Here is an 11244-nt window from a genome sequence, read left to right on the forward strand (position 1 = left end):
TTCAGTTGATCCAATAGTTCTTTGATTTTGGCTCTTTCTTCCTTTTTAATATATGCGTTTAGTGCTATAAATTTCCCCCTTAGCACTGCTTTTGCTGCATCCCATAGGTTTTGGTATGTTGTGTTCTCATTTTCATTCGTCTCTATATATTTAGCAATTTCTCTTGCTATTTCTTCTTTAACCCACTGATTGTTTAGGAGTGTGTTGTTTAACCTCCAGGTATTTGTGAATTTTCTAAGTCTCTGATGGTTATTGACTTCTAATTGTATTCCATTGTGGTCAGAGAATGTGCTTTGAATAATTTCAATCTTTTTAAATTTATTGAGGCTTGTTTTATGTCCCAGCATATGATCTATTCTGGAGAAAGTTCCGTGAGCACTAGAAAAGTATGTGTATCCTGGTGATTTGGGATGTAATGTCCTGTAGATGTCTGTTAAATCTAATTCATTTATCAGATTGTTTAGGTTTTCAATTTCCTTATTGGTCTTCTGTCTGGTTGATCTATCTATAGGAGAGAGTGATGTGTTGAAGTCTCCCACAATTATTGTGGAAACATCAATTGCTTCCTTTAGTTTTGCCAATGTTTCTCTCATGTATTTTGTGGCACCTTGATTGGGTGCATAGACATTTACGATTGTTATTTCTTCTTGCTGAATTGCCCCTTTTATTAGTATGTAGTGGCCTTCTTTGTCTCTCAAAACATCCCTGCATTTGAAGTTTATTTTATCTGAGATTAATATTGCTACACCTGCTTTCTTTTGGCTGTAGCTTGCATGAAATATTTTTTTCCATCCTTTCACTTTCAATTTCTTTGTGTCCCTGTGTCTAAGATGAGTCTCTTGTATGCAACATATTGATGGTTCATTTTTTTTGATCCATTCTGCGAATCTATATCTTTTAATTGGGGAGTTTAATCCATTTACATTCAACGTTAAAACCGTGAAGGCATTTCTTGAATCAGCCATCTTATCCTTTGGATTATGTTTGCCATATTTTTCCCTCTCTCTATTAATATCCTTTATTGTACCCATACCGAATCTCTTTAGTACTGAACCTTTCTCCAAGTCTCTCTGTCCTGTCTTTGTTTCTCTGTCTGTAGGGCTCCCTTGAGTATCTCCAGTAGGGCAGGTCTCTTGTTAGCAAATTCTCTCAGCATTTCTTTGTCTGTGAAAAATTTAAGCTCTCCCTCAAATTTGAAGGAGAGCTTTGCTGGATAAAGTATTCTTGGCTGGAAATTCCTCTCTCTCAGAATTTTAAATATATCGTGCCATTGCCTTCTCGCCTCCATGGTGGCTGCTGAGTAGTCACTACTTAGTCTTATGCTGTTTCCTTTGTATGTGGTGAATTGCTTTTCTCTTGCTGCTTTCAGAACTTGCTCCTTCTCTTCTATGTTTGACAGTGTGATCAGTATATGTCTCGGAGTGGGTTTTTTTGGATTTATTCTATTTGGAGTTCGCTGAGCATTTATGATTTGTGTATTTATGTTGTTTAGAAGATTTGGGAAGTTTTCCCCAACAATTTCTTTGAATACTCTTCCTAGACCTTTACCCTTTTCTTCCCCTTCTGGGACACCAATGAGTCTTATATTCGGACGCTTCATATTATCTATCATATCCCTGAGGTCCATTTCGAGTTTTTCAATTTTTTTCCCCATTCTTTCTTTTATGCTTTCATTTTCCATTCTGTCATCTTCCAGGTCACTGATTCGTTGTTCAACTTCCTCTAGTCTTGTACTATGAGTGTCCAGAATCTTTTTAATTTGGTCAACAGTTTCTTTAATTTCCATAAGATCATCCATTTTTTTATTTAGTCTTGCAATGTCTTCTTTATGCTCTTCTAGGGTCTTCTTGATTTCCTTCATATCCCGTACTAGGGTCTCATTGTTCATCTTTAGTTCTTTGAGTAGCTGCTCTAGGTGTGTCTCTTCTGGTCTTTTGATTTGGGTGCTTGGGCTTGGGTTATCCATATCGTCTGGTTTTTTCATATGCTTTATAATTTTCTGTTGTTTTTGGCCTCGTGGCATTTGCTGTCCTTGATAGGGTTCTTTTAGGGTTTGTAGACCAGTTGAAGTCCTTATCTCTAATTTATCAGATCTACAGCTTCGTGGAGTACACTTTCTCTAACTAACCAGCAGGTGGCGTCCACGAGCCACCTGTTCTCCACAAGCCAGATCTCCCCTGCTTAGCCTTTTTGGTGAGTGGGGGAGTGAGTCTTGTGGGGCCCAATTGGTGTCCCAAGCTTGCGTGTGTAGTTGGTGTTGCCTGCCCTGTATGTGGGGCGTGTTTCTGGGCAGTCGGGGAGGGGGGGTGGCCCTAACAATCAAATCTCCCTGATGATCCTAGAGTTTTAAAGCTACTGCAATAGTCTAATCCTTCAGTTCAGTCCTGCCACAGTTTGTCTCTGCCACTGACCCACAAGTCTTTGGTATTGGCGTATGGCTCCTGAGACTTGCAAGTGGGCCCCTCTTCCAGGCTGTGCACCCCGGGTCCTCTGTTGAGGGATGACTGTGCTATGTCACAGGTGAGTGCCGTCCCCCCAGGGCAGTTCTGGGCTGCTGGGCTGTGTTGGGAGGCTCCCAGTCTGCTCAAATGATGGCTGAATGGGGCTCTGTTAATTCACACTGCTCCCCCTTCCCAGCTCTGGGACATTCAGCTGAGGTTGCAGGGAAGGCTAATGTCCACGCCCAGTTTTGTGGTGTGTGCCTGTTATTTGAAGCACTTCCGTCACACTGGGTTGTCTGGGGCAGCTCTGGGCTATGGGGCTGGCGATGGGCAGGAGTGTTTCCTGTCCACCAGGATGGTGGCTGTGAGCGGACACCCCCCTTTTCTTGGGAAGTTGTGTTGTTTAGTGAATTTTCTCAGCCACTGGATTATTGCCTTTTGTCTCAGAGCTCTCTTATTTCTGCTCTTGACTTGACGTGCCCAAATTTCAATTCTTTGAAGCTTTCTGTATTGAGCTTCTTAGAGTAATTGTTATAGAAAAAGCAAAAAGGATTTAAAAAAAAAAAAAAAACAAAAAAAAACAAAACAAAAAAAAACGGCCCTCCTCAGAGATCTAATGGGTTATTGAAATGCTAATAGACAAAGCAACCAGGGCCATTAAGGAAAGGTGCCCTGGGCAGAGAGATCAGCCTTGCTTCGGGATTTGCATATGCGCCTCAAGGCCTGATCTCCGCCCTTCCCCTTTCTGTGTTCACCAGAACTCCAAAAATCCTCTGCTTTAACTTTGGAGCTTCTCGTGTTGTTTTCCTTCTATGCCCGTCTCCTCTCTGCTGGGCTGGCTGCTCTCAGAGTCTCTGGTGTCTGGCCTCAGTCTATCTATGGTTGGAGTTTGAATCAGTAGAATGAGTTTCCGATGAGAGCAGCCACTGCAATTCTCCCTTCTCCTTCCTGGAGCTGACAGCCCCTCCTCCCCCGGGACTGAGCCTGGCAGGGAGGGGCGCGGGTCCCCAGGCCGCAAAAACTTACAGATTTCGCTGATCTCAGCAGTTCCACGTTTTCATGAGTGTTGTATGAAGTATGCCCAAAGACAGATTGCTCTGTGGTGTCCAGTCCACGCAGTTCCTGGCTTTTTACCTACTTTCCTGGAGGAGTAACTAAAACATACAGCTCACCAGTCTGCCATCTTGCCCCGCCTCCCCCCCCATCTTTTCTTATTATTAGTTGAACCATATGAAATTTCTGTTTTTGTAGGTCTAATATGACTTAGGCAATTTTATTTGATTAATCTCATAGTAATATTATTTGTTCTTCATTTCTATGATTCCAGTGACCAGATTTTTTCCCCCTACCTCAATGTCTATTCTTTATCAATCTCTTTCATACCTTCACCTCCTTTACTCAACCTTACTTTCTGTACTAGGCCCTATTTTATACTGTAGCTATAATCTTCCTCTGGGTGATCTCATTGACTTGTATGGTTTAAATTCCTCCTTTGTGATGACTCGTATATTTATGTCTCAATCTTCCTCTCTTTTGAGGTTCAGATTCATATATGCAACTACCTACCTGCCATCTCCTCTTGGTTTCCACTCATGAACGTGCTCCTCTCTTAATTGTCTCTATCTCAGTAATGGCACTACCTCATTGCCAGTTACTCAAGCACAAGAGCTAGGAGTTATTCTGGATTTCTGCCTTTTCCTGATCTTCCACATCTAATCTATAGAAAGTCCTCTTTGAATTTACTTCTAAAATAATAACCCATTCATCCACTTATTTCTAATTACACTATCCTAGAGCAGGGTTCCTCAACCTTAGATTATTGACATTTCAGGCTGGATACTTGGGTGGCGCTGCCCTGTGCATTGTGGAATCTTTAGCAACATCCCTAGCCTCTACCACTAGATGCCACTAACACTCCTGACTCCACCTAGTTGTGACAACCCAAAATGTCTCTAGATGTTGCCAGATATGCCCTGGGAAAATCTCTGACCTGGAGTAATCTGGACTATCACCTTTTGCCTGGATTACTATAATTGTCAAACAAGCATGTCTCTGAGCTTCAATATTTTATCCCTTGCATACAATTATCCACATAGATGAGTGTTTTCATAAATCAGTTCATGCCATTTCCATGATTAAAACATTTCACTCAGAATAAAATTAAATTCCTTATGCAATCTTAAAGGTCCTACATGATACAGCCATTGCTGTCCTCTCTGATCTCATCGCATGCACAATTTACCATGTTTCAACCATACCATTCCTCAAGCATACTGCTTTGGTTTCCTTGGTTGCTCAAGCAAATACCACGAAATGAGTTAGGTTAAACAATGGAAATTTATTTGCTCACGGTTTTGAGTCTAAAAAAAAGTCCAAATCTAATTGTTGTCATGGTGATGCTTTCTTCCTGAAGACTGGCATTCTGGGGCTGACTGCCTTGGCTCCTCTGTCATGTGGTAAGGCATGTGGAGGAATCTTCTGGTCTCTCCTTTCTTTTCTGGCTTTCATTGATGTCTAGCCTCTTGCTTTCTCGCCTTTCTCTTGGTCTAAATTTCATTCTCTTGTAACAGACTCCAATGATAGGATTAAGACCTTAACTGAAGTAGCCCTACTTATAATGGGTTCATACCCACAGGAACGGATTAGATTTACGAACTTGTTTTTCTGGGGTGTATACAAGCTTCAAACCACCACACATACCAAGCTTGTTCCTCTCTGAGTCTTTGTATTTAATCTTCCTTCTGTCTGGAATGCTCTTCCTTACCACTCAGATCTCAGCTTAAATGCTTCCTTCTAAGAAAGTACATCACAGGCAACCTATCGAAGATATCCTGCAACTATGCTCTAAGACATTATTTTCTTTTTTGCCGTATCACTAACTGGGGTTATCTTATTCATTTCAATATTCACATATTCATTGTCTACCTACTCTCTACCTAAGCCCAATAAGAGCAAGGACTTTATCTTTCTTGTTCACTAAAAACCTCAGTACATATATTTGTTGGTTGAATGAATAGATGAAAATTGAAGCAGTTCAGTTTTATATTAATGCAAGTATGAATAACATTATGGACAATAGCCATAGCTGCATGTGCCAGCAATCAACTGTAAAATCTTTTGTGATGATAATAGTGATGATAATGACAAAAATGTCTTAGCAATAATTTTCTGCTAGATTCTCTCTACTATATGATCTCTGTTGTGGACTGAATCATGTCCTCCACAAAGACTTGTTCAATTCCTAATCCCTCATCCTGTAGATGTGAACTCATTTGTAAATAGCATCTTTGAAGATTCAATTAAGATGAGGCAAACTGAATCAGGGTGGCTTTAATCTAACATGGCTGGAATCCTTATAAGCAGAGGAAATTGGACACAGAGGTAGTAGGAGGCAGAAGGAGACAGACTTTGAGTTATGGGTTACTGGCAAGATCCCACCAGAACAATACAGACTTTGGAGAAAACTTGACCTATGGATACCTCGATTTTGGATTTCTGGTCTCCCAAACTGTGAGACAATGAATTCCTGTTGTTTGAGCCAACCAATCCATGCTCTCTCTTCTAGCAGCCCTGGCAAACTAAGATAATCTCTAAGGTCTCTTCTATTTCCAAAATTTATTTCATAGCTTTTCAAGTCATTTGGTTGTACCACACTCCATCTCTCTATAGAATCCCATCTTGACACTTGTGATGGTTATTTTTGTGTCAACATGGTTAGGCTATAGTACACAGTTATTCAATTAAACACTGATCTAAGTGTTGATTAGACTTTAAGAAAAAGAGATTATCCTTGGTAATCTGGGTGGGCCTCATTCAATAGATTGAAACGTCTTAAGAGAAAAATTGAGGTTCTCTGAAAAAGAAATTCTGCTGTAGACTACAGATTCATCTCCTGTCTGAGAGTTGGACTTGAAAGCCCTCACAATTGCCAAGCCAATTCCTTACATCTCTGTGTGTGTTTATATGCATACACATACGCACACATATACACGCACACATCCTACTGATTCTGTTTCTTTAGTTGAACCCTAATGGATACAGTATTCTTCCTTTCCTTCATAGAAAATTGTCAGAATTCTCCATGAAGAAGAATGTAAACGCTGTTTTGATACTTGACTTTCTTTGCCTTCCTTATCAAAAAGTTTGCCCGAAATACAAAAGGAACCAGATAATCTTGCTTGCAGCCTTCTAGACAAAATAAGTAATCCTCTAATAATAGCCATTCCAGGATTAATTTACAATATACGTACAGCATTCACCTAAAATTATTAGCTCTGACTGAATATACTTTTATTTTTAAATATAGTTAGCTTGAACATATGTTCAACATAACTTTCCAACAAATATTCATAGGGAGCTTGTTATGTTCCAGGCATATTATAGTGATTGGTGATATAGTAGTGAACAAAAAAACTAAGTCTCTGGTCTCATAATGTATACAAAGGGTGATAAAGTGCTAAAAAGGAGAAGAAAAATGAAGCAGTATATGGGTACAGATTGTGATGGAGGGAAGCAAGTGATACTTTATATAAGATGGTAAGGGTGGACTGCTTTGATTTGTGGTTTTAATTTGAACAGAAACCTAAATTACATGAGGGAATAAAACTGTGTGTCTAACTGGGGAAAGAGTGTTTTCAGGCAGAGAGAATCATAAGTATAAAGGATGAGTAATGTCAATGGGACTTGGGTAGAGAGAATAAGTGGTAAAGATTAGGATCAGAGAAATAAGAATTTTTGCTCTTTTATTTTAAATTACTTTAAGGCAAAATTTTACATATAGTCAAATGCATAGATCCTAAGTACATGAATGAAATATAGATTATTTCCAATAACTAGAAGGTTGTCTTGTGACCCCTTCCATTCCACATAATGAACCACTGCTCTGAGTTGTTCTGATTTCTATCACCAGAAATTAGTTTTGTCTGTTTTGAACTTCATATGAATGGAATTATACAACGCATACTAAAAGTGTGTGGATTCTTTGACCCCACGTTTTTCAGATTCACCCATGTCATTGTGTCTATCAGATATTCATTCTTTTTGCTTCTATGTGGTATTGTATTTTATGAATACATCACAATCTGTTTATCCAATATCATGTTGTTAATGGATATTTGGGTTATTTCCAGTTTTGGGCTATTGCGAATGAAGCTGCAATGAACATTTGTGTACGAGTCTTTTTGTGGACATGTATTTTCATTTCTCTTGGGTAAATACTTAAGATAGAGATTTGGAGGATAAAGGACAGGTGTAAGTTTAACTATGTAAGAAGCTGCCATATAATTTTTTCCAAAATGGCTGTGCCATTTTACATACCTACCTACAAAATGTGAAGTCCTAGTTATTCCATATTGTTCCTATTGTCTTTTTAATATTAGATGTTTTAGTGTGTGCAAAGTGGTATATGTGGATTTAATTTGCATTTTTCTGACATCCAATGATGTTAAGCACTTTCTCATGTGGTGGTTGGACTTTTATCTTCTTTTGTGACGTCTCAATTCTAGTCTTTCTCTCATTTTTCAAATGGATCATCTGTCTTTTTATTATTGATTAGTTGGAGTTCTTTGTGGATTCTAGTTGTCCACCTAATGATATAGCACCTCTCCTATGGAGAAGAGCATGCTTATTTTCACATGCGCATGTCTTTAACCCAGATCTCTGTGCTCCTTATCTCCCTATCTGTTTTCTTCCAGGTCCCTGACTGGCTGCTCAAGCCATTTACCACTGTTACGAGCCTATGTGTTTTCTAACTACAAACAGCTTCTCATTCCACACAAGGGAGATGACCAGGTTATTGCCCAAAGCTTTGCCTACTGGAAGGATTTCCCCTCATATCTGTCTTAAGCCAATCCATTTTTGAAAGAAACTTAAATTTTTTCTCCTTCATCAACAAAGTGATAATGGATCCCCCATGTGAAATGAGGAAGAGACGCTGGTGGAACAGTCATGGATAACATAGGTATCTGGACCAATTGCTCATGTTAGCTGGCTTGTTCTGTTCAGCCTTGCTTGAGCTTGATCCCAGAAGCAACAGTTCTGTCTTCCTATGGATTTTTGTTGGTCCCACCTAACATTAAGTTTTGGTGGTTCTGACTGAAACCAGTTTAGAATGGAATCTGCATGGTCACTTGGTATCCAGTCGGGAGCACTATATAATTCTGCTACAAATGGCATGGCCTTGTTCCAGAACTGAAGGTGTCTAACTACAGTAGGGCTTGCTATATACTCCAATTCATTTTTCTATACCACTGATAATCCTAATATTATAGGATCTGCCAGGTTCTAGGGCCCAAGGCCGGGCAGCTTGCATTGTTACCTGGCCCTGCTGCAAAACTCTTTCTACTTGGGCCCTGCCCAAAGTTGGCAGCATTTCATGCCACACAGAATGAGTCATAGCAATATTCTCATTTGGGAATATGCTGCCTCCATGATTCAAGGGGCCTCACAGACATTGTGCTTCAAGGATGATATAAATTTGGAAGGCAAAGGCATATGGGTAATATTTAAAGCCATAGGTCTTAAGAGAATAGGTGAGGACTGAGCCCTGGAGTAATCAAATGTTTAGAAGTCTGTGAAATGAGGAGAACCTAGAATTTGAAAATGAGTGGCCAGTGAGGTAGAAGGGGAACTGAAAGAGCGTGACATCCAGGAGACCAAGTGAAGAATATGTTTCAAAAAGGAGGGAATGGCCAACCTGTCAAATATTGCTGTCAATTAGGTAAAGTGAGAAATAAGCCTTTGTCAAGGCACTGAGATTTGGGGGGTTGTTTCTGCAGCATGTTAATGTATCAAGTAATTCTGTATAAACTAAGTTCTTCAGTTGCTTGGAATTTAAATTCTAAAATTAACTGCTTAACTTTAAATACCTAATTAGTAAAGCTCCTGGGAGTCTACTATGAGCTCATTTGAGAATTTTATCCATAATAGAGATTTTGTCAATTAGGAAAGTTCTTTTCTGGTTGTCATTAGAATATAGTTTATGGATTCTTATTAACTGACTCTTTCCAATACATTTATAAAACACCTTGATTACTCCAATAATTAGATTCCTGAGTAAAGTAATTTATCAGTGAAATGTGTACTCATGGCCCTCTTCTGTAATAGTGATGCACTGCTTGACATACAGTTGACACTCAAAAAATGTGAATATGTTTGGTTAATAACCTTATTATTGAATAATAATGCTAGTTGATATACCATTACCACAAAGAAGCCACACCATTAAATTAGGTTGCCAAAAGACTATCTCAGATACTGAAAGTCTAAAACTTATTTTAAAAATCTGAGTGGAATGAAGTGTGTTGTTGACTCAGAGCCACCACAAGACTGTGAAGATAAAAAGGGTATTGCTGAGTAGGCCTGAAGTCCAAGCCCATCTCTTGTGTCCCACCTTCTCTGTCCCAGAATACCTTAGTCGGGAGAAAGGAACACTTTTCTGATTGGCCCACCCCGAGGAAAACCTGTTTTTAATCAGTTACCCTTATAAGCTTTCTCTTATAAGCACAAAGGACCTTGCCATGGAGTGATATCGGTAAAAATATCATTTTGGATCTGATGGGACCCTCTCAAAGTTTGATAACCAGAAAGGCTATTTTCAGTAGCTTGGGTACAAGTGAGCAGGTAAGGACAAAGGTCTTTGCATTCCTTTAAAGCGGTGGTTCTAAACTGGGGGTGAATTTGTCCCCTGGGGGAACATTTGAGAATGTATGGAAACAATTTTGATTGTCCTGATTGCGGGAGGAAGGAGGCGAGGCGCTACTAACAAATAATGGGTAGATGCAAAACATCTCAATGCCTAAAGTCGCCCTTCCACAACCAGTTATCCAGTCCAAAATGTCAATAGTGCCGGTTGAGGAACCCGGCTTCAAAGGTTATTTCTTCTAAGAAGAAACTCCTGATATCTAAAATCTAATTTTACCTTCATACTTATTAGCCTATCTTCCCAAGACCTGACGTCAAGACACACCTGATGTTAGGGAACATTTGTTCTTCGTGTATGCCTTTGTAATTCCAGTTAATTCTAGTGCATTAGAACCTACAGAAGGCAGAAGATTGTTTCATTTGAAATGATGGCTTTTACTCACTTAAAAACAGACATCTCATAGTTTGAATATAAAGTTCAGATGTTTTTGTTCTTAAGTCTCTTTATATTGTATAGTTCCCAATCCACGTCCTCCCGGAAATTAGACGGAGGCCAAGATCTCAAATCTATTACTACAGATACTGTGTTCCATGAGGCTGAAAAACTCGAAATTCTGAGCCTTAGGTGGTCCCCACAAGGAAGCATTAAATTCTACTGCTCTTCTAAGGGTACCTAGTCCTGCTGGTTTTAAATACCGCTGTCATCCTCCAGGAAGACTGCATGCGGAAAGGGTCGATCCCACACCGCCTTTGCATAAAGCCAACAGGTAAGACGTCCCAGCAGATTCGTCCTGGCAGTCCTATGCCTCCAAGTACAACCCTAAACTCCCCGAGAACACCTTTGGTCCGAAGGCGGGCGGTGGAGGGATGAGCACGCTACAAATTGCTCGGTGGACTGAAGCACCGGGGCACGAAAAACAGGGGCAGACCAGGCGGGTTACGGGTCTGGAGCAGGAAAGCGTTCTGCGGACGCCCTGAGCTGCTTCAGGAGGGTACAGCGTCCCCGGACCCACAGCAGCATCGCGCGGGAGTTTGGAGGGGGCGGTCCGCGGCGGCGGGCGCAGGCGCTCGCGAGCGCACTCGGAACTCACCGCCACCGCTCCACGGCGGCCCGCCCTCTGCGGGGGCGAGGAGCAGGGCGCGCGAGCCACCGCCGCGAGGA

Source organism: Choloepus didactylus, chromosome 13 (genome assembly GCF_015220235.1).
Source record: "Choloepus didactylus isolate mChoDid1 chromosome 13, mChoDid1.pri, whole genome shotgun sequence".
Classification (NCBI taxonomy): domain Eukaryota; kingdom Metazoa; phylum Chordata; class Mammalia; order Pilosa; family Megalonychidae; genus Choloepus; species Choloepus didactylus.